Source organism: Podarcis cretensis (assembly GCF_951804945.1).
Source record: "Podarcis cretensis genome assembly, chromosome: 12".
Classification (NCBI taxonomy): domain Eukaryota; kingdom Metazoa; phylum Chordata; class Lepidosauria; order Squamata; family Lacertidae; genus Podarcis; species Podarcis cretensis.
Window position 1 is genome coordinate 55255115 of NC_137181.1, and position 27559 is coordinate 55282673.

Here is a 27559-nt window from a genome sequence, read left to right on the forward strand (position 1 = left end):
CGCTTTTCACTGCATTGGGCACAACTTTGCATTGTCTCCTAGCTTTCGGAAGCAGATGTGGGGGCATGAAAAAGGGACCTCCGGGATCCTGATGTAGACATGAAACTTCTCCCCACAGCTCTGTGGATCCTGCCCTTTATTGATTTTGCTTAAGAATGAATACACTGGATCTTAAAATGCATGAAATGTAGCATGGGCGAAGTGAAGGAATAATAGAGACTCTCACATTTGTATTTTGTGCCTTTGATTCAATTCGCTAAACATACCCCTGCACATTTGTTCTGCAGTGTTCAAACATCCATATACAATTCAGGCAGAATGAATAGCTCTAACACTGCAGCGCTAGCATCCATCATATGATATTAGATGTGGCACACAGTCCATCCATCATCTGGCAAAAGAAGAGGGCTTTCGGAATAGAACCGTGTGCTTCACATACACAAAAAAATGTTGTTGCACTTGTCTGTCATTTGTTATTTATGACTTATCTGGTAGAGGTGCTGGAAGTGGCCACGTGCCTTCAGTGAAAGAGAGTCGACTGCCATTGTCTCTTTTGTGTGATCAATGCTTTTAAAGCATGAGTGAAGCCGCTCAGAATAAATCATAGATTTTTGTGCCTGCAGTTCTTTCAAATGACTGCAACAAGTCTTTACTGTGTTTCAGCTTGGTCTGGCAAATGGGCGCAGATGCACTGTGGTTAAGCAAAAGTTCAGGCTCACTAGCGATTGAAAGCCTTCAAAGGCCTAAGTGTTGGCATGTCCTTTTCCTTATATCTGCTTCATGAATTTACTTCCAGATAATTTTATAAACACACGTTTCTTTTAGTGTTACAAGGGACCGTGATAAGCAAGGCGTTCAGTGCTAAGGCAAAACATGCCTAAGCATGGTTGGGAAGTCGAGCATGCACCAAAAGTATCCAACAGAAAAATGAATGAATGGTACCCAACAGAAAAACTCCAATGAAAATAATGACCAACTCAGGCCCAAAGATGGATGCAACCCTTTATCTCTACGTTGCAGGAGTACGGTGCCTGGCAGATTTCCAGGCTTTAATTTGTCGCAAAATCCCTCAAGATATTTGAAAGCAAGTTTCCAACCATCATGTCCTGAGTCTTTTGAAGCAGTATGAAATGGCTGTGTAATAATATTATTTTAAAGCCCCTTTTTAAAAAAGTATGTCGCTGTATTTCTGCAGTAGAAAGTATTTCTTTACACACACAAATTACAGCTACCATATAACTCATAAATAGCATGTAATACATCAATATTACAACACATATTTCCTTCCACTTTCAGCGGCGAAAGTGCACTGAACAACTTCTGAACAACATACTGTATGTAAGGTGCATGGACACCTGTTTTGGCCTCAATATTATGGGAATATGGGAAGAATACAGAATATCCTTGTGATGGAATTGTGTTCCTCACTATAGTAATAAGGTTTCCACTGGGGATGACGATTCACTATGGAACAGGCTCCTTATATCTGTGGTGCAAGATTGCAAAACGCAGACACCATGTGCTGTGCTAAATATGGCATTCCCACCTAGCTTATTCCATTAAGTCTGCTTCTCAATAGCCTCCACTCATTGATCTCTTGCATCCAATCATGAGGAAAAGAGAGAAGAAAAGGGATCTGGGCAGAATCCAGCTGGACTGCAGGAATACATGATAGGCCTGCCAACTGCCAAAGTCTTACTGTTAGCAGGCAAGCCCAACATTTGGCAACCCAAGATACAGAAAGCAGCAAAGTTGTCCCTAGTGAAAATTGGAAAGCCTAGCACATGCCTCCCTGCTCAGGATAACAACTAAATCCAGTTTTCATATTCTTCTGAGTGACATATGTTCTTATTCACACTAATGAGCTCCAAAGCCCATTTGTTGCTTGAATCTAGAGGCACAAGCTATAAGGGTTGCATTAATGCAAAACAGCAATACTAAGGTGGCTCCTGAATCCGGTGGAACTTCATTTCCCCTTATTCCCTCTGATATCTTCAGCTGATCTTTTCTTGATGGTTCCTGAACATCATTTTTCTGGTCTTGCCATATTTCAACACGGGTATAACCTTTGCTGATATCCAGACAACCCCATTTCTGTCTTTCTTTCTGTCAAAATTCATGACACTGATACCACCTAACCATCTCAGGGCCGGTGATGTTCCCTGATGCCAGGCCATCAAATTCTTGGGTCTGTCAGGTTCATTTCCTCCCCCATGTTGTGTGACAGTGGGCACACCTAAACAAGTCTGGTGGGATGTAAAAGTTCACCGATGTACACAGGGGCGTAGCTAGCTGCTCCAGCACCTGGAGGGGTGGGGGCGGGGTAGCATTCCACCCAGTGGGGCACCTGGTGAGCTGCCCATGGAGTCTGCCTGGCAGATGAAAGTCCCACGCTGCTGTTTCTGGCAACACAGGGCCCCGAGTCCCCGCATCACTTCCAGGACAGACACATGGCTCAGGTGTGCTGCAGGCCAGGCCCCGCAGTAAGTGCTGTGCCCACGGTGTACCATTTTGTCACCCCCTCAGGGATGACACCTGGGGCAGTCTGCACCCCCCCCCACACACACCCCTTCCTATGCCTCTGGATGTACAAGTCATCAATTCTTTAGTTCTGTCAAAATTCATTACCCCTTCCACCCCTACCTCAGCCCAGAATGTGGTTTTAGCCTGGGCACATCTAAAGATCCCAAATGTGTTTGTGCATGTGGTGCTGAACTAGATAAGCTTAACTTACATGCAAACATGCTTAACAATTGTTGCATTAAATGTCTATGGAAGGTAGTAGGCCAAAGGATTTATTTCTCAAAAGAGAGGGACTGGCACTCGTACAGGGAAGCAGGGCCGTCTTACCCATAGGTGCTAGGGGTGCAGGGCACCTGGGTGATGGGTTTTCAGGGGCGCCAGGCTGAGAGCCTGAGAGTTGAGTCCGGGGAAGAGCCTGTTAGGATATAGTTCCATTCGGTGAAATCAGCAATGATTAAATGGGCACAAGATATTGGTCATGATATTATGTTTGCTGACTGGGAACAGTTATGGACCACCGGCATTAAATTTACTGCATGTAATGCTTTAAAAGAAAATATTATGAAAATGATCTATCGGTGGTACATGACCCCAGTCAAGCTTGCAAAAATTTACCACTTGCCTAATAATAAGTGTTGGAAATGTAATGAGACTGAAGGCACCTTCTACCACCTTTGGTGGACCTGCCCAAAGGTTAAAGCTTTCTGGGAAATGATCTATAATGAAATTAAGAAGGTCCTTAAGTGGACTTTTCCTAAGAAACCAGAGGCTTTTCTCTTGGGCATGGTTGGCCAATTGGTGTTAAAGAAGGATAGGATTTTCTTTATGTATGCCACCACAGCAGCAAGAATTCTACTGGCAAAGTATTGGAAGATGCAAGAACTACCTACTCTGGAAGAATGGCAAACAAAGGTGATCGACTTTATGGGACTGGCCGAGATGACGGGCAGAATCCGTGACCAGGGGAAAGAGACAGTGGAAGAGGACTGGAAGAAATTTAAAATATATCTTAAAAACAATTGTAAAATTGAGGAATGTTAAGATGTCAGGGGGTAAGAGGTAAAGAATTGCAGCAGTAATTAAAAAAAAAACTAAAGGAAACTTTATGAAAGGGAATTAAGACAATGGGCCTAAGGGTTGCTAAAGAACCATTAAACAAGGATGCAGGGATGGGGAGGTATGGGGAAGTCAAAAGAAAGAAGGGTATGAAATGATGACTTTGAAGCTATATTGTTCTATACTGTTTTTATTATCTGTCTGAAAAATGAATAAAAATTATTAAAAAAAAAAAAAGGATATAGTTCCATTCTACCTTAAAAGGGTACAGGCATGACGTTTGTGTATCACATACCCGTTTACTCCCAACACTGCTGGGAACGTCCGCTGTATGTTGCTTTTGCTAAGAGATTGTTTTGCTGGACACGAAGGCAAGCAGTCTTCTTTGTTCCTGAACCCACTGAATAAATGGTGTAAAAATGCTTGCACAACTCTCTCTGTCTGCATTTTTCGTTGTGGGTGATTTATACCCTCTGCTGACAGAGTGTGCACGGGTCTCGGAACGTACCTGAGGCTCATGTCGCTAATTGACTGATGCTGTTCCATGGGAGACCGGTGATTATCCAGAGCCAGCTGATGCCTCCGTCTCCCCGGCAGTATCCCAACAGAGCCCACCCATCAGTTGGAGTGCCGCCGTGGGCTCTTCTGCTGCAGGCAGCTCTGCGCCATGAGTTCGGGGGCGACCGAGCCAGTGAGACGCTGAGGTGGCCAGCCAGCTCCGCCCTCCTTCGCACCTGGGACTGGGCAACCTGGGGGGACGCGCCAGGCAGATCTTTGCACCCCAATGCCACATATGCTTAAGACAGCCCTAGCTGGAAGGCGGATAGTTTTACCTAGAAGTTCTGCCTCTCCAGGCCTAGATGTTTGTGGGGAGACTGTGAAAACCTTTATACATATTCATTAGCTCCATAAAGATGCTTCCCCCTCCCGCTATGACATAGACTTTTTTTTTTAAAGTTTAATATGGCCTTTTATTGCTGTATGCTTTTGATCGAGAATCTATCCCAAACACAAAGCTGAGTTTAGTGCTGGAAAATTCTAAAATCCTGTTGTTAAATCCTGTTACATCAGCTGGATCCAAACTGAAATACAGTATGAGAGCAGAGCAATATTTAGCCACATAAGATATGCCTATAGACCAAACATGACTGGGGAGGTGGGCATGGTTAAATTATGTGGGAATGTTAAAATTCCTTGGGTTTCTTCTTCAGCCTCTGTCACTCAGGGTTCTGTTTAAGTCCCCAGCCACCAGCTAAACCCAGCTTGCCGAAATTATGGGAAATGCATGCCTTACTCGTGAAACAAATCTTCTCATGGGGCAGTCGGATTGGCATGTGCTTCCACTTTTATTATTGGGAAAAGATGCTTCTCCTTCATAAAAGTGAAGGATAAGATTCCATATTTGCTCATCTTGACTAAACAGTTGAACGGCTGAGTTTTCATCTTGATGTTTGATGTCTTCCATGTTTGATACAAAGGTCACTCTCCTGTAGATAAACAGGCTGATGAGGGAGAACTCTTCATTGCCAATTCAGAATTCATGTAGCTTATCCAACAAAAAATTAAAGAACCATTTAATAACCCACCATTTGGAAGAATGAGCAAATCCTTCCCACAGACCTGATTTTCGTTTATCTCTTGGGGGGACTTGTGTTTCGCTTTGTTGGCTTGATTTTTCTAACCCCAATAGGGGCTTGTGTTCTTCCTAAAAAAAATGGCTCCCACTTAGGAATGGATTCTTCTACTTTTGCCCAGTAAAGAGTCTCAAGATTAACAATGTCAGGGTGCAGAAGTAAGTGGTCTCTCGACTGTAGCTTTTCCCCTCATTTAAAAGTGCTACATTTCTTTTACGAGCTGCATCAGCTTCTTGTATTTGCCATGTCTTCTCAGCTTCTTTGTCTCCTAGATGACTCTCCATCTGCTGAAGCAACACCATTCTCTGAGATGGTATCGCGATAACAGCTAGTCGAGCGGAATGGTTGTTGGGCGTCTCATAACGGCAGCGATGGACTGAGAAGAAAAGTTAAGAGAGAGGGAGAGGGAAAGATTGTGGCTAGCTGTATTCGGGTCACGATGGAGTGTGAAGCGAAGTCCGGTTCTTGCCCATTACAGTGAGAAAGAGAGAAGGGAGCACGAGGAGGGGCTGCGCTGGAGAAATTGCTGTTGGAATGTCTCCTTAACCAATGAAAAGTGGTAAAACTGAGGCATTAGTCATATGACGAAAGATGGCATCCTATTTAGCACAAGAAGTTCAACTTGCTAAAAGACATATAACCTAGACTTTCATGGTAACCTATTTAAATTCTGCTTCTGTAGTGTCTGCAGATGCCCCCTTCAAGCAGCACCTTCAGAATCAGTACCTTGGCACAGCAACCAGTTACGACTTGCCAAGACCAGTTGCCTTCTGCCTGTCTGCTGAAGCCCAACAGTCTTCTGCAAAGCCAAGGTTATATACATGTTATCAGCTACGGCGCTTGGGCAGCATACGCTTTTGAATTGTACAGGAAAATAAGAATTCTACAGGAAAACAAGTTGTATCCATTTCCACATCGTTGCACAGCGCATTCCCAGCAGTAACTAATTTGTGCTTTCTCAAACCCAGCCCACTTCATGCATGCAATTAACTGTATTTTTGTGGGGTGCCTATTAAATGTCATTAGTAAACATTATATTGTCACTTGCCGTGGGGTTGTAAATCAAGTCGCCATCTGTTTCGTTTAATGCGCATGCTGGACCTGTAGATGCTAGATGCTTGCTGCTTAAGAAACAGTGCCAGAAATTTCTGACAACCTAGCAATGAAAATGTGCTCCAAAGATCAATAACAACAACAGGCAATTTTTCGGGGAAAAACAACAACAACACTGAATTCTGCCAAAACAGAAAGTGACAAAACACTCCAGTTCCGCTTTAATTTTTTTAAAAATCATATCAGATCATGAATATGAACAGAGATACCAGTTGATCACAAGCCTCATTCTCAGCTAGCAGAATGGTTCATCAGAATATGAAGGCCCAAACTTACTGTTTGTGGTCATATACTTTTTCATGCACACAAACAGGGACTCTTTCCAACTAAGCCACAAGCTAGAGAATTGGGAATTGGCTTCCTTCTTGCTGCTATAGCTTACTTATGCAAGTAGAAAAATATTAAATTCAAAAGCCTGTTCATGAGATCAATGCCAAAATAAACCTAAGGCTGAATTAATGCAGCACTGTGACATTCTCTAGCTCAGCCTTTCTCAACCCTGGGTCCCAAGATGTTGGTGGACTACAACTCCCATCATCCCCGACCACTGTGGTCCTGCTATCTATAAATGATGGGAGTTGTAGTCCAACATCATCTGGGGACCCAAAGATTGAGAAAGGCTGCTCTAACTCTACCCAGCATTTCATTATGCCCATGTTGATGGACCTCAGCTTGGATGTTCCAAGACCTCTTAGGGACTGAGTCTGGACTGTGTTTCCTGACTGTTGAACTTTGGACTTAACATACTTCATACAGCAGTGGGAGTTGCCGCCAGGAAGGCTGGGGGTACAGGCAGTGCCAGATTTAACCCTGTGGAGGCCCCTAGACTGTCAAAATCTCTGGGACATATGCTTGTGGGATAACATGGAACTAAGAAAGCTTCATTCTGATTTTATTTCAAGATCAAATCAATATAATTTTGATCCATTATTGCAGGGCCTCAGAAGGCATGGTGCCCATAGGCTGGTGCCTTCTCTGCCTATTTGGTAATCTGGCACTGGGTACAGGAAACCGAGGCAGTGGAATTTCTTGAGTGTTCATAAAACCCCTTAGATTTTTTTGAATATTTTCTGGGCATCGTCACAAATTGTACTTTTGGCATTTCATTGGCATTTGACTTTCCTGTTGACATTGCCTTTTCTCTCTGCACATCGTTGATTTGACAAAATGGATTCCAGTCCATGAAAATGTCTGCCATGTTAAGGTGTCAACAAGGCTCTCTTGTGTTTGTTTATTCTCCCCCCCCCAAAAAAAAAAGCTATGAACCATTCCAGCCACATAGCCATTCCAGCATGGCGAACCCAATTAACCTCACTTTGAACACAACCTGTTACTCTGCAATTAGAACAAAATCAAAGATTCAACTTTGCTTTTAAAAAAAACTTACAGAAACTGAACATCATGTATTTGAAAGCGCTTAACCTATTCTTTCACTGGGGAGTCTGGATTGTGGTGATGAGATCTTGTGTAGGAAGTCGAGAGTGAGCAGAGATTCTGTCTCTCTCATAATATTAAAAGCAGGACTCATCTAATAAACCTGAAAGTTAGGAAATTCAGGACAGGCAAAGGGGAATATTTATTTGCACAATGCCAAGTTTATGGAAGTTATAGTAATGGCCACCAACCTGGACGACTTTATAAGGGAATTAACAAATTAGGCATGGTGGCTATATTACTCCAGAGTATCAGAGGCAGTATAATAATAATAATAATAATAATAATAATAATAATAATAATTTATTATTTGTACCCTGCCCATCTGGCTGGGTTTCCCCAGCCACTCTGGGCGGCTTCCACAGAGACAAAAAATATACTAAAATGTCACACATTAAAAACTTCCCTGAACAGGGCTGTCTTAAGATGTCTTCTGAATGTCAGGTAGTTGTTTATCGCTTTGACATCTGATGGGAGGGCATTCCACAGGGTAGGCGCCACTACCGAGAAGGCCCTCTGCCTGGTTCCCTGTAGCTTTGCTTCTCGCAGTGAGGGAACCATAGTTGTCAAGTGTCCCTTATTTGAAGGGACAGTCCCTTATTCCAGTGCCATGTCCTGCTGCTGTCCCTTATTGAAGGATGTCCCTTAAATGTCCCTTAAATGGTGTCCCTTAAATTTCAAATGAAGCAGCTCCGCTCCCTCCCTCCCTGCCGGCCAGGGAGGAGGAATGCTCCAACTGTGTTGCTTGGCTGTGTTGCTCACCCAATAAGAAGTCTAAGAACGACTGGGGAGTGAAGCTTGCATGCCTTGTGTGTGGCTAGTTAATGCAAGCTGAGGAGGTTTTTGAATGCTGGACGCCATTTTGTTGTACGTGCTGCTGCAAACTTTGCAGTGCAAAGCCAGGCCGGGGAGCCATCTTAAGTTGAGGCTGCATAGGCCTTGTGGTGCATGTGATTCAGATTCTATTCAGTTGAACCTCTGGTTACAAAGTTGGTTGGACAGTGTTCTCGAAGCTACCCAGCATGAGTTTGACCAGACTGCAGGAGGACAGGAAGACTGGAGTGCCTGGAACAGGTGAGGCTGCAGGTCCCTTATTTTGGCTGCTGGTCCCTTATTTTTAAATCTGTAAGTTGACAGCTATGGAGGGAACCACCAGAAGGCCCTCGGCACTGGACCTCAGCGTCCGGGCAGAACGATGGGGGTGGAGATGTGCCTTCATGTCCTTCATTCTAGTATGTCTCTATATACTACAGTGGTGCCCCGCAAGACGAACGCCTCGCAAGACGGAAAACCCGCTAGACAAAAGGGTTTTCCGTTTTGGAGGCGCTTCACAAAACGAATTTCCCTATGGGCTTGCTTCGCAAGACGAAAATGTCTTGCGAGTTCCTGCGGGGTTTTTCCCCTCCCCCCCCCCTTTTCTAAGCAGCTAAGCCGCTTATCAGCTGATCCGCTAAGCTGATAAGCCGCTGAAAGCCTCCAAAAGCCGCTAAACTGCTAATAGCGCTAATCCGCTAAGCTGTCAATGGGCTTGCTTCGCAAGACGAAAAAACCGCTATACGAAGAGACTCACGGAACGGATTAATTTCGTCTTGCGAGGCACCACTGTAGTAGCTGGGGATCCTAGGAACATAGGAAGCCCAATACCGTCCACAATGACAGGAAGCAGCTATCTAGGATTTCAGACAGGAGTCTCTCTCAACCCTACCTGAATGAAGAAAGGCAGAAAAGATGATGTCGAGGATTTAGGGGTTTTCTGATATCGGCAGGTATGCGCAAGATTCTAATTATTTTAATGAAAGCCTGCCAGCGGTATTAATGAAGCAGAAGATTAATGTGATTAACTCCTGCACAGATAACACAACATGCCAGGCACTTTCCACAGATTCTTTCCCTCAGCTTGTAACATTCCATTTTCAAAGATAATCAACTTCCCTGCATCTAGCTTTCATCTTTGCTTCTTCCCATAATATGACAACACCAATGAATATTTCAGCCGCCTGGCATTTCTGACTGCCATAAATTGTTTACGGGGGGTGGGGGAACAGTAACAGGGGGGAAAAGTCACTATATTTGCGGCTTGTTAGTGCCTACATTTTCCTTGCATTATTGAGCTTTGTTCAAAACATCCTGCGGAGAACGGACGCTTTCGTAGGGACCCAGGCCTTGCTACGGGATGTACGCCAGCCCAGCGTTTCACAAAAAAAGAAAAACTACTGGTGTGTATGGCGGTTTTCTTCTTTTTCCACCACCTGCATGGTAGCATACAAGCTATCCCAGTGGCGTAGCGTGGGGGGTGCAGGGGGGGCCGGCCGCACCGGGTGCAACATCTGGGGGGGGCGCTTGCCGCCTCCGGAGTCGCCAAAGAGCCTCGGGCGCAGGCTGTAGCAGAGCCCCATGTCTCGCGGAATCGACGAGCTGTGCGTGCGTCCGGGCTGAAGGCGTCCGGCAGGCAGCGGCTCTCAGCGCTCGCCGCGGTCCCCGCGTGTCAGGGCCACAGAGGGCGCGCCAGGCAGCCCCTCCTCACAGCCCCGCCGTCACTGCTGCTGCAGCTGCTGGGCCATGTTGCATTTTCCTCGCCTCTCTGCCCTCCTCCTCCTCCGGGCAAGCGGCGTCGTTTGGGCGGCAGCGCCAGCAGCATCTCGCCTCAGATCACCTGACACGGACCCGCCGCCGCCGCTGTGGCTACCTTATCGTAAATACCCCAGCCCAGGCAGCAGCAAGAAGAAGCTGGCAGCGGCGGCAGGTTAGGGGCGCAAATTACTTGCCTTGCCCCGGGTGCTGACAACCCACGCTACGCCGCTGAGCTATCCATGATATTGCATAGACCCAGGACCAGATATCCAGCAGGGCCTTTCAGAAGCAAGGGTGTCGTGAGATCCAGTCAGAGAATGCGAATGACAATGACGAGGATTTGGGGAGACTCAAATTGTGAAGTATCTTTTTTGAAAGCCAATAAGAGGTTCTGCAAGCTGAGATCCCAGTGCAAAAGTGGCTCTGCCTAACTGAAGCTGCTTCTGTAAACCCCCCCCCCCCCAATGTTTAATTTAATTAATGAAAACCACAAAGAATGAGACAGAAAGTTGCAGCTTCCACGGTATTCAGTTCGCTCTTAAACAGTAGCAACTGCAAGGTGCTTTTTGTTGGATGGAGACTGAATTTGCGCCTCGAGGTATAAATATTTGAAGGAAGCAGAAGCAAATTTGCAACGATTGTTGGCAGGCTCCTGCCTTCATAAGGCTGGCTGGGGATAGAAAATCAATAGTCGTAGCAAAGGCCGGATGGATTCTGTGTGGTACTTCATATGTTTTCTTGCCTCATCTGTGCAGTTTTATTTTAAAACAAACCATGTTTAATTTCTGCACAATGCTGCAAGGGAAAGCGACTTAAAAACTTGTAGCCATTCAGCTTCAAGAATGTGCCGAAAATGTAGTCGGGGTGGGGGAAATTGTCCTTTTTGAAAATATATCTTGCAAACTAAATATTGAGGTGCCACCAGTATATGCAAATGTGTGTCTCATTTAAGACTACCAGTGGTACCTCAGGTTAAGTACTTAATTCATTCCGGAGGTCCGCTCTTAACCTGAAACTGTTCTTAACTTGAAGCACCACTTTAGCTAAAGGGGCCTCCTGCTGCTGCTGCCGCACCACCGGAGCCTGATTTCTGTTCTTATCCTGAAGCACTATTTCTGGGTTAGCGGAGTCTGTAACCTGAAGTGTATGTAACCCGAGGTACCACTGTACTTAATTCATTCCGAAGGTCCGTTCTTAACCTGAAGCACCACTTCAGCTAATGGGGGCCTCCTGCTGCCGCCGCAGCACAATTTCTGTTCTCATCCTGAAGCAAAGTTCTTAACCTGAGGTAATATTTCTGGGTTAGCAGAGTCTGTAACCTGAAGTGTATGTAACCTGAAGCGTATGTAACCCAAGGTACCACTGTATATAGAAACTTTATTCTCAATACTGATGGAACTCATGGGAGGAGAATACTTTTATTTGTATATATCTTTATAATTTGTGAAGGAAACCTTTGTATGAGTTAATATTTCATTATCTCTTTGGAGCTGTGCTCTATTTTTGTCCTTTTGTCCTTCCAGGCTGGGAAATTCATGGTTTGCATTGTTTATTCTGTTTTCTCTGTGTGTGTGTGTGTGTGTGTGTTTTATGTTCACACTTTTCTCTTTTTTGGGTAACAAATCAATGAAAACATTTGAGGAAGGAAGAAATAAAGCAATTCTTTTCTCTTAAGAAAAAAAATACAGTTTTTGGAAGAGGGGAATAAGTGAACTGAAAGTCCTCTTGGACTGCAAAGACTGGAACGGGTTGCCTCCCCTAATCCTCTAATACTGACCAGCTATGGCCATTGGCCATAATAGTTTCAATATATAACTATGAGGTCACAGAGCCCACTGTAAAACAATGTTAGGTGTATTTGATTTTAGTGGATCGTACTGGACTGTAGCCCAAATATTTGATTTCTCAATTTAAAGGACCAGTAAAATGCCTTAGGCTGCAATCCTTCACACACTGAAATTGGAAGCAAGATCCACTGAAATAATGGGAATGTATAAATGGTATGTGTGTTGCAAAACACAGCTGTAATGCTACGCACATTTGCTAGGCAAGGTAAATCCTATTAAGTTCAATGGCATTTACTAAGTAATGGAGAATTATATCAACAGGATGTAGCACCCTCATTCCTCCAAAGCGTTTGATGCGGTGTTGGAGAAAAAGACTTGAAACCACAGGATCAGCCAAGGAGGGCACCAAGTACCCATACCATCCCTATTTGGTCTAAGATGCCAATGGGTCCATTTATAATGCCCCTTGACTCCTAGAAGGAAAGAAACCTTCCCTCACTCACTTGCCCCCATGATACAATAATAATAATAATAATAATAATAATAATAATAATTTATTTGTGCCCCGCCCATCTGGCTGGGTTTCCCCAACCACTCTGGGCGGCTTCCAACAAAGATTAAAAATACATTAAAATGTCACACATTAAAAACTTCGCTAAACAGGGCTGCTTTCAGATGTCTTCTAAATGTTGTTTATCTCTTTGACATCTGATGGGAGGGCATTCCACAGGGCAGGCGCCACTACCGAGAAGGCCCTCTGCCTGGTTCCCTGTAGCTTAGCTTCTCACAGTGAGGGAACCACCAGAAGGCCCTCGGTGCTGGACCTCAGTGTCCAGGCAGATTGATGGAGGTGGAGATGCTCCTTTAGGTATACTGGGCCGAGGCCGTTTAGGACTTTAAAGGTCAGCACAGCCCTCAAAGACCTCAGTGAGCTGTCAGCCACCACCTTGAAAGCAGAAGGTGGTGACTCCCGCTGGCTAGCAATCAGTCAGCCAATGGGAGGCAAGCTCTGTCTGCTTCTGCTCACTTTGGACATTAAGGTGGCAGTTGACACGGCTGTTGCATGGGAGGCCAGGGAGAAGGCTACTGGGGTGATTGCTTTCTTGAAGGCAGTACAATGGCACCTTGGTTCTCAAACTTAATCCGTTTGGAATTCCATTCCAAAACCAAAGCGTTCCAAAACCAAGGCACGCTTTCCCATAGAAAGTAATGCAAAATGGATTAATCCGTTCCAGACCTTTAAAAACAACCCCTAAAACAGCAATTTAACATGAATTTTACTCTCTAATGAGACTACTGATCCATAAAATGAAAGCAATAATCAATGTACTGTACTATAAAATAAATAAGACAGGTATTGTAGATGATGAAAATTAAATTTATTTAGTTTTTCTTACTTGCTCTGATGATAGTCATTGTTTGGAGGGGGGACTTTTATCCATTTCCGCAGTCACACAATCAATCAATCAGCTGAATTGGGTTCCACACAGCCACAAAAACAAATTAACTGAAAAAGCCTCAAAAACGCAAAATAAATAGCAAAACCAAAAGTACCAAATACAGTGGTACCTTGGTTCTCAAACTTAAATAATAATAATAATAATAATAATAATAATAATAATAATAATAATTTATTTGCACCCCGCTCATCTGGCTGGGTTTCCCCAGCCACTCTGGGAGGCTGTCTTCTGAATGTCAGATAGTTGCTTATCTCTTTGACATCTGATGGGATGACACCTGATGGGAGGGCGTTCCACAAGGCAGGTGCCACTACCAAGAAGGCCTTCTGTTCCAGAAGTCTGTTTGACTTCCGAAATGTTCGAAAACCAAGGCGTGGCTTCTGATTGGTGCAGGAGCCCTGGAAACAATAGTCGAGAGCCGCATCGGACGTTCGGCTTCCAAAAAACATTTGAAAACCGGAACACACACTTCCGGGTTTTCGGTGTTTGGAAACCAAGGTGTTTGAGAACCAACATTCCATTGTAGTGCAATCGGTAGACTGGGCAGTCTTATCTAGAATCCTCCCACATCAGTATTTCATGTTGGCCCTCCTGCAGCTTCCATCCATGGTTTATACTAAGAACTTGGGGTGGAGTTGGGGGCTCAGCTACACAGGGCCTTACCAACTGTGTCTACTGCATGTACCTGCGTGTAATCTGCATTCTGGTACCACAGAATGGCGCCCATCCACCTAAACAACTTGTCCCAGACCAGCACGAAAATCCCACCCACCCAGAGAATAATTCCAAAGAATTATTATTACTATTACTATTATTAAAAAGTGTGTTCAATGACCCCTGCACACAAAACATTGCTCCTTGTTCTGCCAGCAAATATTCAACAAGATAAATTGCTGTTAGCATCGGTGGCCAGCTATATCAAATTAGTCTTAATATATGAGTGTTATTATCAAATAAGATGACATCTGCTTACTTGCAGAGAAAAGTAAGGGCAGATTAAGAGATGTGTGAATTAAATTTGCCCTGGCGGCAGGCATATCTGATGTGGAAATTATCCATGGATTCTGCTTAACTGTGAAATTAGGAGGGGCGAATCAACCCAATGAATTTTAGTACTGTACATTTCCTATTTTCAGCAACTGATATGAAGGGCGGTGCGACATTTCTTTGCCATGCCAACAAATGCTAGTATAGAAAATAATGCACGCTATGCATATCTTTCTGACTCAATTGCCATGACAAATATTGTTAGGGACGCGGGTGGCGCTGTGGGTTAAACCACAGAGCCTAGGGCTTGCCGATCAGAAGGTTGGCGGTTCAAATCCCCCCGACGGGGTGAGCTCCCGTTGCTCGGTCCCTGCTGCTGCCAACCTAGCAGTTCGAAAGCACGTCAAAGTGCAAGTAGATAAATAGGTACCACTCCGGCGGGAAGGTAAATGGCGTTTCTGTGCGCTGCTCTGGTTTCGCCAGAAGCAGCTTACTCATGCTGGCCACATGACCCAGAAGCTGTACGCCGGCTCCCTTGGCCAATAAAGCGAGATGAGCTGGACCCTAATGGTCAGGGACCCTGACCTAATGGTCAGGGGTCCCTTTACCTTTTATGCATATCTTTCTGACTCAACTGCCATGACAAATATTGTTGCCGCTGTTTATCACCTCCATTTCTGTTAAGATCCCAGAGCAGCTTACAAACATGAAAACTAGAAAATATCAATACAGCTGATAGACCTCAACAAATCCATTTCCCCCAGAGGTCTGGGAGAAAGAAGTGCATTTTAAAGCAGTGCCAAAAACCAGATAATGACAGCACAAACTCAAAAGCTTCCACTCCTTTTTCTCTAACCAAGAAGCTATCAGTTGTCCTTTTTGATATAGATCTGTCACGTAGCGCACAGTTTATTACTGGAACTCGGCCAGGCCAGGCTACTACTGGAAGCAGATTGCGGAAGCAGTTCCACCTGTGCATCTGACACATAAAAATATGTATGCAGAGTTGGACAGCCATGATAATACAAAATGCAGTGCCAAATAGAAACTTGACACCTGCTTTCCCCAGCAAAAGGGGGAAATGGAATTGGAGTGGCTTGGCTCTCATCCTGCTTTGTCCAAAAAAATGCCGAATGCTGAGCTTCATACTCCACAGAAGAGATTGGAGGGAACATAACATCTGAACGTTGCCGAATGAACTAAGAATCGACCAGTGACGTAGCGTGGGGGGTGCAGGGGGGCCCGGCCGCACCGGGCGCAACATCTGGGGGTTAGGGTTAGGGGGCGCAAATCCATGGGTTAGGGGGCGCAAATCCACGGGTTAGGGGGCGCAAATCCACGGGTTAGGGGGCACAAATTACTTGCCTTGCCCCGGGTGCTGACAACCCACGCTACACCACTGGAATCGACACTGGTTCATACTGCAGCTGCTGAACAGCCCACTTTGGTTCAGAAGCCTGTAACAGTTACTGGTTCTGGGCACTTTTGCAGGAGCCCACAGAAAGCTTCCTTTCTGGCTCCCAGCAACACCCTCTGGCAATGCATAGGTTTTTTTTGGATGCAAAGAGCAATGGATTTACACCAGTGACCTGAAACAATCGTTGGCAGAGCCTTCATAACTTGTAGAGGACCTCAGCTTATACTAGTGAATAAAGTTCTGAAAATGGACTAGAAATACTTCTAAAATCCTTCAAAGCCATAAACTTGGTCCCCCAACTTAGATCTGGTAATGGTAAATGGATGTTGGAAGATGAAAAGATGAGAATTTGCAGGCACCCAGCTCATTAACTATTTTTTTTCTATTCCAGCAGGCATTTTAAAGAAGTTCTCTGTGTTTATGATTAATGTTCTTTTATTTCAGCCAACAGGTTTCTAAAAATCTGTATCTATGCTGCTTAGAAATTCTGGGGGATAGAGCAAATAAATAAATAATGTTGACTGCCACAATTATAACAACACAAATATTATATTATGTTATATTATATTTTTATTATTGACTTTATTTCCCAGCTTTTCTCTAAGGAACTGATTTGATGAATTGCTAACTGATTATTTGAACCAGGGTCTCTCTGGTCCTAGTCCATTATTCCAACCAATACATTGGTTTGGTTTGTCCTTCTAAACACTGCTCTTTTTTTCATCAGAAGAAGTAGCCACACACAATGCTTTTTTTTCTGGTGGGATGGAGGGGTACGTATACCCCTAAATATTTTGTGAATCTAAGTTTGGCCTCATTGTGGGGCAGTATTTCAATATGAGTAGGAAAATGAGAGTACCCTTGAACATTTTTTTTTTCAGGAAAAAGCACTGGCCACACATATAGTTCCTAGGATGAGATTTGGAGATTTGGTTGAATTCGTACTTGTTGCTTTTACAAAACAGGAGAAGGATCAGAATTTTAAATTGCACAGAGAAGCTGACAGGGCAAAACAATCAAACCTTATGTAGAAAACATGTTTGCAGAGCAATAGGGCAGTGAGGGGGCAGGAGGGGACACCAATTTGGGAGGAGAGCGATCTAATGTGACCATGTGCCAAGGGAAATCCTCTACTAATCCCCATGTTTGTCATAGTCTTTTAGGATTGACCCTACTGAGTGAAAATAAAAACTAGGACAAATAAACCTTCTGTCTGCATTTCACAGCACAGAGTTCCCCGAAGGATAACTGCATGCCAGAAGCGTTGCATTCAGCTAGTCTATCATTATGTGTGAAGCTATTTCATACATATGGGACGCGGGTGGCGCTGTGGGTTAAACCACAGAGCCTAAGGCTTGTTGATCAGAAGGTCGGCGGTTCGAATCCCCGCGACGGGGTGAGCTCCCGTTGCTCGGTCCCTGCTCCTGCCAACCTAGCAGTTCAAAAGCACGTCAAAGTGCAAGTAGATAAATAGGGACCGCTCCGACGGGAAGGTAAACGGCGTTTCCGTGCGCTGCTCTGGTTCGCCAGAAGCGGCTTAGTCATGCTGGCCACATGACCCGGAAGCTGTACGCCGACTCCCTCGGCCAATAAAGCGAGATGAGCGTCGCAACCCCAGAGTCGTCCATGGCTGGACCTAATGGTCAGGGGCCCCTTTACCTTTACCTATTTCATACATATACATACATAATGCATTCCTTGTGTTCTTTTCTAGAAAACATGCCACACCACACCAAAATCAATTATTTTAATATTTCAGTGCATAATTTTAATCCCTACTTTTGCATCCAGTTACTAGTTCTTTTAAAGATACTGGTCACAATTCAGAACAAAGTTAAGAGCACTTAGGTTTGTAGATTTCAGTGGCATTAAGCATGCTTAGATCTGTTTCACTTTACTAAATAAAAGACAAACACTGGCATGTCTGCACAGCAAACCTACTTTAATTAATTTTCTTCACCTGAAGGTATAACCTGCTCCTTATAACATTTATTAGAGCTGAAATGAAATTTTTAAATCAGATTTTTAAAACTTTTTGATGAACCAAGCTCATATAAAATATATTAATCTAAATCAGTTCCTATATATGCTGTCAAAAGCTGATTGTTACTTTACGTACATGTCATATACAGTCAGATATTGATCTCTGCATGCTTGATGCTGTAGATGTGTATTTTTCATTTTCTTATTTCTTTGGGGTTTTTTATTTACATCCTACCCGTCAAATGCAAATGTACCACACACAGGGCAATTCAAAAATCTTTTTAAAAAAAGATAAAACCTGTAATGCAATGAATTAGAACAGAGAGACACAAAAATTAGCACAAAAGCCAATACAGGAAAAATGAAAATGAAAACACTGTAAAATCTGCCATCAGAAGTAGTGAAGTTGTTACCCTGGCTTGCATCCAGGGTAACAGTGCATCTCCACTGAAATCAATGTGATTTATTCCCATGTATAGGGACGTGGGTGGCGCTGTGGGTTAAACCACAGAGCCTAGGACTTGCTGATCAGAAAGTCGGTGGTTCAAATCCCCGTGATGGAGTGAGCTCCCTTTGCTTGGTCCCTGCTCCTGCCAGCCTAGCAGTTCGAAAGCACGTCAAAGTGCAAGTAGATAAATAGGTACCGCTCTGGCGGGGAGGTAAACGGCGTTTCCGTGTGCTGCTCTGGTTTTGCCAGAAGCGGCTTAGTCATGCTGGCCACATGACCCGGAAGCTGTACGCCAGCTCCCTTGGCCAATAAAGCGAGATGAGTGCCGCAACCCCAGAGTCGGCCACGACTGGACCTAATGGTCAGGGGTCCCTTTACCTTAACGATAAATATACCCACTTGCCTGGGAGTAAGCCCCACTAAACTCAGTGGGACTTACTTCTGTTTCCTGCAGCAACATAATAACATTTCAAAAATTTGCTAAGTGTTCAGTGCTTTTAGCTTCCATTGAAAACAACTGGATTTACATTTAATTCATGACAGGTACGTTGATTTTCATGGGGCTTAAGAGCAGCTAGCTCTTAACCTCCTTAACTGGCATGTATTGTTGAACACTGACTCCTGCATGACAGATCCTCTCAGATACCGGATGCTGCTGCATGTCAATTGTCGGACATTGCCAAACATTAACTGACAAATCTTCAGGTGTCAAATGCTGGGCTGAAGATGATGCATTCTCCAAATACTGGCACACTCACCGATTTCACCATCTACTTTATCCACTGCAAAACCCGGGTACATTAGTGATGCTTAATTAAGAGCAATATTTCATTTGGGTTACATCTGCTCTGTCTGGCTATGCCAGAGGAAAAGAAGTGGCTTATTCTTCAGAGCGGACAAGAAATTGATTTTATGGATTTATTACCCAACCCAGTTCAAGCTTCCATAAATCAGGACACATTTCTTGTTTCACTTCAGCTCTGGGTAAAGGGGCTCTGGTCCCAGGGGCCAAAAGAAAGTCATACATAGAAGGAAAAGCAGTAAGAAATTCCTTCAGACCACAATGTGGTAGCCTAGACATGGTGTTGCCTGCTCAGGGCCGGATTTTGGTTTGATGAGGCCCTCAGCTACTGAACCCCTTCATGGATCACTGCCTAGAATAACTTCAAGAAGCTATGAGCTATGCCGTGCAGGGTCACCCAAGACGGACAGGTCATAGCCGAGAGTTTTTTGTTTTTTTTAAATAATATTTATTAAAAATTTTCCAGAATAAAAAGGAAAGATAGCAAGAAAGAAAGAAAAAACAAATACGATTTACACTTGGTTTCAGTGGCATCTTTCCCAGACTTTCCCCCCCTCCCCCTCTTGTATTCCATTTCCCTTAAATTGATTCCACAGATTCTTACCACAAATTTTAAAACCTTATTTGTAATTTTAAATAACCCATTTATTCCAAATTAATTTATCTTATTTATCTTAATGAACCATTTCTCCTTATATTTTATATAATTCCCTAAGATCGACCCCATTTCCCTTCCACGAATTCCCCTATTTTCAAACAACAAACATGAAAAAAGAAAAGAAGGAAATAATATATATTTTTACAGCCTTTGGATTCCAAATTCCCCCCCCCCATTCCCCGGTTCCAATCCCCAAAGTTCATCCATTGTCTACTGCTAGCCTGGTGTATCCACGTCTATATCTCAACTCCACTTTGCCGTCTTTTGATAGCTTTTAATTTCAGAAAGTCCAATCTCGAAAAAACTCTCAGAAAAAGTCATTGTTCTTCCATCCAGACTTCTATGTTTAAGAGTCTAACTTAAATTCTATTTCTTGGTCCTTTTAAAGTCTGGATGTTCCAAATACTCCGGCTTCAAATTTGGTCCAGCTCTTATTCCTCAGGTTGCTTTTTCCTGTTCTGCTGCAGAAACCTTCTAATTCAGAAACTTCTTGTTCTCCACAGAGGCTTTTGTTATTCAGGAACATAACTTGCGTCAAGTCCCTTCCTTTCTTCAATAGATAAATCCATTGTCTCCTTTAGTATAGAAACCTCTGTAGACAAAATAATGCTTCGTTTTTGCAGCTTTCCCAAGAGATAACAGATCCTGCTCAAATTCATAGTATTTTTCCACTTGCTGCTACTGTTGCAATGTCCCAGCCTCCCTCTAGAGGGAATATGGTAACTTAATTTCTTTCAAAATCAGACCCAAAAGTCAAATAACTTGTTGCCTTTATTTCCAATAATTTATGTCCAAATTGTAACAAATCTGACCAGCAAAGCCATCGTAACAAAGTTCTCTTTTATTTTCCTGCTTTGACAGCTACTTTGACAGCTGTCAAAGTTTCTGTGTCTCTTCACCAGTCTCTCATAGCGGATCGTTCCCGGTTCCCGGGGGGGGGGGGTTGCATTTTAGTTCCCACAAATCAGTCTTCTCCTCCAGCACAATTATTGTAATTTCCCTTCGTGAAGTTAAAAATTTTTCTCAGGTAAACAAGTTCATCTCTCGATCTTAGTTGTCAAATCCTTGCGTTGAGCCATCTACAACAGGGGGGGGGCGGACTTCCTTTTTGCACTCCCCCCGCTCGCTCCAAATTCAAATATCAAATTTCCCTTTTAAGTCCAATCAATTTACTCATGGGTTGTTCCTTTTAGTCCAAATCCGAAATTTTCAAAGAAGAAGTCGTTGCTCTCCGCCGAATGGCATGCGGCTTCGCTGGGCAGGGGAAGCATTGGACTCACAGCACCACCACCCCCCCCCGTCACCCGCTCCGCAGCCTTTAAAAAGGCTCCTTTGCGGGTCGGGGGGGGCGCAAACGGTGCCCGCCGAGTCACCAAGTCCATGGGCATCTCCGCCCATGGTTTTTGAGGGTCCCCGCGTCGCCGGCATGGCAGGACCCGACCCCTACCCAGCCGACTCCCTCCGGAGCTCGGAGGGAGTCCGCCATTCGGCAATGGCGCCGACCCGGAAGCCCCCATAGCCGAGAGTTTTGACTAAATGTGATGCACCTGGAGAAGGAACTGGCAAACCACTCCAGTATTTTGCCAAGAAAACTCCATGGACATCAAAAAGGAGAAGCTTTGAGAAGAAAGTGAGAGTTTCCAAGGCATGCTCTGGTTCATGGGGTCATGGAGAGTCAAACATGACTAAGACGACTAAACAACAACAGCTACTGAAGGTAATGGGGCCCTTTATATGTCCAGCTGTCCTTTGTCAACAACAAATTGTTGCTGTTTTTTGGTGTTGAATATATGCTGTATGGTAATTTTTGGACCTAATAGGTCGATACACAACACAAAACACTGTTGCTGTATGTAGGTTTTATTTTATTTGTTTTTTATCTTATATTTTGGAAATGTACATCCACTTTTTTCTTTGGGGGGGGGGGCAAGAGAGTGGGGCCTAAGCTATAGCTTGTTTAGCTTATACATAAATCCAGCACTGTGCCTGCTCTATGTCCACACAGAGACAATGTGAGGCAGCACTGGTGTGGTTTGAAGGACATTGTGTAGCACAGCTGAATTAAGGGATTTCTGTTTGAACTTTGCAAATATTCTAATGAAGAGGATGAGATTCATAAATGGGAAGTGATTCAGGCACAGGTAAAGTGGCGTCGAGATAAGATAGGGATGGAGGAGACTTTCAATTCAGGCTGCATTTTAATGTTTCAGTGTTTTAATGTTGCGTGGCTATTCCCGCCCTCTCCCACAGAATGGAATAAATAAAGACACAGGACCAGAATTTAGGTTAATGGGCGAAAAATGGCCATAACTTTACTGATTACAGATAAGAGTGGTATTGGCTTTAGGCATTGGCCCTATCAGACTAACCGGTATAACCGGGAAGGGTTAAGCACCAACAGGGGGAGCCCCCGAGATGCACATCCCTAGGCGCTCCCCGAGGGGTTACCGCTCGGGAGCGCACTTTAGGCCCTAGCCTCCATAGGTTTCGGACGAGCTGCTGAAAGAAAAGAAAGGGGCGAGCATGGGCTGCCCCGACCTTAAATGCCCCTTACAAGTCCCACCCCCGCCACCAGCTGATTGGCTGGCGCGGTGAATGATGAATACTAATGATCCCAGGATTCCCTAGGTCTCGCGGGGCTGCAGCCAGCCCCGCGAGGGTGAGAATGGGGCGTGAGGCCACAACCCCCCCTCCGGATGCCGGGAATGGCATTGTATTTTAATCTTATTTTTAAGTTGTATTCATTCAACTTGTTTTAATTTTATTGCTTGTTAGCTGCCCTGAGCCCAGCATTGGCTGGGGAGGGCGGGGTATAAATAAATTATTATTATTATTATTATTATTATTATTATTATTATTAAAACTGAAATCAAATCTGCACTTTCCCAAACAATATGTGAACTGAAGCACAGCCATCCTTCGAAAGTAGCTCAAAACCACTACACATGCAACTGGCACAGCCTCCTTAGGTCCCAGCTTTCAATACAGTGGTACCTCTAGATACAAACGGGATCCATTCCAGAGCCCCGTTCGCATCTAGAAGCAAACATAACTAGCGACGGCATGTCTGCACAAGTGCGTGTCGCTTTTGGCCACTTCTGCGCATGCACGTGACGTCATTTTGAGCGTCTGCGCATGCACAAGCGGCGAAACCTGGAAGTAACATGCTTCGTTACTTCCGGGTTGCCGCGGAGCACAACTCGAACACGCTCAAACCGAAGCACATTCAACTCGAGGTATGACTGTATAAGGTAGTAATATTGCCATCGTACTTGACCTTAAATCTTTCAAAAAGAAAAGGCCTCTTTACTAATGAAACGAATGCTTGCTAATTGAATTTCTGGCCAGATTGTCTATGGCTGGATAAATGAGGATATAGAAACCTCTGATTGAATTAGTAACCAGAACAAGACATTTCTAAAAACTACTTTTTGCAGGCTATTTAACATCACCTCTATAAAGTAAAATGGAATACCCGTTAATATGAAGACAAGACTTTTGCCTGGGGCTGAGGTAGGGCAACATTCCCCAAGCAGTTGCTGGCAAACAAAACAGAGCACAAAGTATGAAAAAAAGAGACTATTTTATCAGGTTCTTCAAAACTGCTGGAAACTGTTCTTAAACTACAGAAAAGGTGGTTCTCACAATCCTAGTTTAAGTGCCAGACATGTTTTTTAAAAGTTGCCTGACACTATGGATCATGTACAAATATGGCTGAATGTGTACCTTGACATGTAAGAAGCTTACAGTTCCTCTGCTTTACATGAGACATGTCACTCATGCCTCCTTTGCTCCTAAACTAGATGTGCCATGAAATCAAGAGATGTACATGCTTGTGTGCAGGAGCGCCAACTTGGGCCCCAGATTATGGATGCCCAATGGCACCTGCGACATAACGTGATGTCGTGACATCATGGTGTCACATTACATCAGCGTGTGAGACGTTGCAGGGCCTCCGAGGTCTCATGCAACTTCTAGTTTCTACCAGAAGTTGCGTCGGAGACCTGGCAGGGCTTCTGACGTCACTTCCAAGGTTTCACAGGGCCTCAGAGCTCAATTTTTTGTGGGTGCCCAAGGGCCCCCATAGTTGGCACCCGTGCTAGTGTGAACTGGCTAAATTGTATCAACAAGTAAAGTAATGTCACAATCAGGGCCAGATTTAGGTTGGACGGGACCCTAAGCTACTGAAGGTAATGGGGCCCTTTACATGTCTAGCTGTCCTTTGTCAACAACAAATTGTCACTGTTTTTTGTGTTGAATATATGCTATATGGTAATTTATGGACCTAACAGGTATCTAAAGCCATTTGCACATAACAAATAGGTGCCTACACAACACAAAACACTGTTGCTGTATGTAGGTTTTATTTTATTTGTTTTTTATCTTATATGTTGGAAATGTACATCCAGTTTTTTTATTTAAATTTTTTTTGGGGGGGCCCAAGAGAGCGGGGCCCTAAGCTATAGCTTGTTTAGCTTATACATAAATCCGACACTGGACCAACTCCCTAGGTTATACCAACCTACTTACTGGTGTTCCTACCTATCACTATTAAGCAGATGGGAGAGAAAATTACCACCAGGTTTCAACGAACGCTTTCGCACAGAGCCAGAGTTATTTGAAAGAGAACACTTTATCACAATGCAGTTCTAGTCTTAATAAAGACAGATTAATGAGTCTAGATTTTGCCAGTAGCTTATTCTGGCGAGAGTGAAAAATGTCCTGGGTTAGTCGGTGATCCCTAGCTCCATAATGATCTGGAAATTGCAAAAGGACCGAGGGAAAATCTGGTGCTATTCTATAGGGATAACAGAATTGTTCAGACAAAGGCCTGCCTCCTCAGCTACCAGTATGAGCATCCAAGAAGGATAAAAGGCCTTGAATGCCTGGGCATTGCACCCCCATCAAAGTTCATTTCCCCAGATGTGACTTAATCATGCTATAGGGGGAATGCTTCTCTTTTAGCCTCTGAGCAGCTCACAGGATTAGAAGTGCTTTATGTTTTTAACAAGTTGCTTTCCAGATGCTAAATGGCTCCAAGGATTAAATGTGTTTTATTTAGAAAAATAAAAATAATAACGAAGTATTTCCCATTACCGAACTGCATCCGACTCACAAGCAAAGCAGCACGATGCATATTCCGGGACTTGCTTGAGCGGCGAGGCAAGGAGGGCCTTAGTCTAGGAAGAACATTTCTGAAATCAAATGAGTTTGGTAAAGAGAGAGAAAATGGAACAACTACCAGCCTTGGGCTGTGACCTTGATTTGAATTGAGGGAAAGCCTGGATTTTGGTAAACGAGATTTCACAAATGCATGATTCAAAAACATGTTGTTTTTGTTTTTAAAAAACTTGATTGCAAATATAAGGGAAGAAAAGAGGGGGACAGTGCCACCTCCCATTAACAATAAGAATAATCCAAAAAAAGAAAAAGAAAAAAAAGAATAATTCATGAATTATAATTGAAATATATACATTAATATAAGCTGTCTCTATGCCCAAATAGGTATCTAAACAAGACTGATGACTGTACTATTTCAAATTTGGAAATACAGTGGTACCTCGGGTTACATACGCTTCAGGTTACATACGCTTCGGGTTACACACTCCGCTAACCTAGAAATAGTGCTTCAGGTTAAGAACTTTGCTTCAGGATAAGAACAGAAATCGGGCTCCAGCGGCGTGGCGGCAGCTGGAGGCCCCCATTAGCTAAAGTGGTGCTTCAGGTTAAGAACAGTTTCAGGTTAAGTACGGAGCTCTGGAACGAATTAAGTACTTAACCCGAGGTGCCACTGTAGTAGGAAGATGTTCAGACCACTGAATAATGGATGGTAAGTTTTTGTCTTCCCGAACCTTGAAGTGTAAGTCCTTTCGTGAGCAATTCTATCCAACGAAAAACCTCACCAGTTCTCAGATGCACATTTGGGTTAGATCCTTACATTATTATTCTCTTCAGGAAACCTATAGGACTTTTTTTCCAGGGGAAATACACAAGAAAGGGCGCAAGAGCTCACAAATAAGTTCAAAGCAACAGTAATATATATCATTGAAAGGTTCCTTGCCAAAGGCAAGTTAATATTAGCTGTTTATATATATATATAAAGGAAAAGCTAGGAAGGCTGCAGGAGATTCTGTATTTACTGGATTTCTCTGTAGACCTATGTACTTACTCTGTCAATAATTGGTTACTGCCTTAAAAGGGAATGTGCAAAATGAATTTGAAATATAGTAAAAAAACCACAAAAAACCTGCTTTGATTTCCCCCCATCCTACCTCTCACATAGAAGGGTTTCTATAAATCAGCTCTTTATATATTCTCTACTGAAAGCCTGTTTTCTAAGTAACTTTAAAGAAGGGGATGGATTTGTAAGTATTTATGTTCATTCATTCAAGTAAATTTTGGAAGTGCAAAATGTACTCTTACTTGCTTTCCTTCCTAGAAGGGGGATCATTTTTTCCCCTTATCTCTCTCACACACAAAAACGTCAAAACAGAAAAGCAAAATGTTTCTGAGCATAAGTACACCCTTCAAAAATGGAAATCTAAGGTTACTTAGGTATACAGCTGAAAATAAAACGTTTTACATGTGTTGTAAAGTGCATTATACAAATGTGACACTAGATGACGATGGTGCGCTATGGCAAATTCAATATATTTTTCAAAACGTTTTTTTAAAAAAGCATTTTCACAGCGTTGTTTATATGTTTCTGGATTCCACCTTGGAAGAAAGTTCTACCACTGAACTAAGTTGGACTTTCTTTTGCAATGGGTCTTAAATGCAGAGGATTGCACAGCAAGTCTGCAGTTCCCAGCAGACTTACCTGGGAGCATGCCCAATTAAAGACAAAAGTCCTTCTCAAGAAAGATCAAGAAACTGTTTTTGTATGCCACAACTGCGGCTCGTATTTTGTTAGCTAAAAACTGGAAAACTCAAGAATTACCAACAGTAGAAGAATGGCAGATTGTAATGGTTCTAAGGGGGTTGCTCGTGCGTAAGTTGCCGCCACTCCTGGCTAAGTTGCCTGGTTGAACCCTTTCTCTCTGGACAGCCTTGCACTCGTGGCTGTCTCAGTCGCTGGCAGAATCCATCAGTGGGCATTTCTTAAACTTCTTCCAGCAAAGAAGTTCTTTGACGCCAAGTCTCCTCCTACTCTCCCTGTGCAGAAGTCTTCTGCGCAGGGAGGGTGTGGGCAGCGGAGTACCCGTGCTCTCCCCACTGGTCTCCGGTGAAGAGTCCTGGAGCCTTCTCTCCAATTCCCCTATCTGCCCCCCTTCACCCCTGGTGTTACGCTGATTTCCTTCCCCAGCAGATGGGCTGCCTCTCTCCCTGCTGGGACCCTCTCCGGCATCCCTCTGGAGCCTTCCCTCCGCCTCTGGCTCCGATGGCAGTTCCCTGACACAGATGAAGATGGATTTTTTTGGAGCTAGCCGACCTAACCGGAAGAGTCCGCGACCAGAAGGAGGAGGAACACCACAAAGAATGGAAGAAATTTAATAATTATTTAGCTAAATTTGTTAAGCTAAACTAACCGGAAATAGTTTCCAGATATTTAATGGGCTTAGGATTGTATTTATGTTAATAATAATAATAATAATAATAATTTATTATTTGTACCCCGCCCATCTGGCTGGGCTTCCCCAGCCACTCTGGGCGGCTTCCATAAAAACCAGAAATACACTAAAATAT

At 43.8% G+C, this 27559-nt stretch overlaps 1 protein-coding gene and 2 long non-coding RNA genes across 6 annotated transcripts in view; 1 reads left to right on the forward strand and 2 right to left on the reverse strand.

Annotated features, from left to right (window-relative positions):
- Window positions 1-27559, forward strand: part of LOC307199701 — a 401509-nt gene that overhangs the window by 304723 nt on the left and 69227 nt on the right. The gene's annotated exons all lie outside the window — the stretch shown is intronic.
- PDE1C (phosphodiesterase 1C) overlaps window positions 1-27559 on the reverse strand; it is a 280403-nt gene that overhangs the window by 71598 nt on the left and 181246 nt on the right. The gene's annotated exons all lie outside the window — the stretch shown is intronic.
- Window positions 4562-5524, reverse strand: LOC307200104. Its single transcript, XR_013832324.1, has 2 exons — window positions 5166-5524; window positions 4562-5066 (listed from the first exon to the last, which is right to left on the reverse strand). It is a non-coding gene; the product is annotated as an uncharacterized lncRNA (long non-coding RNA).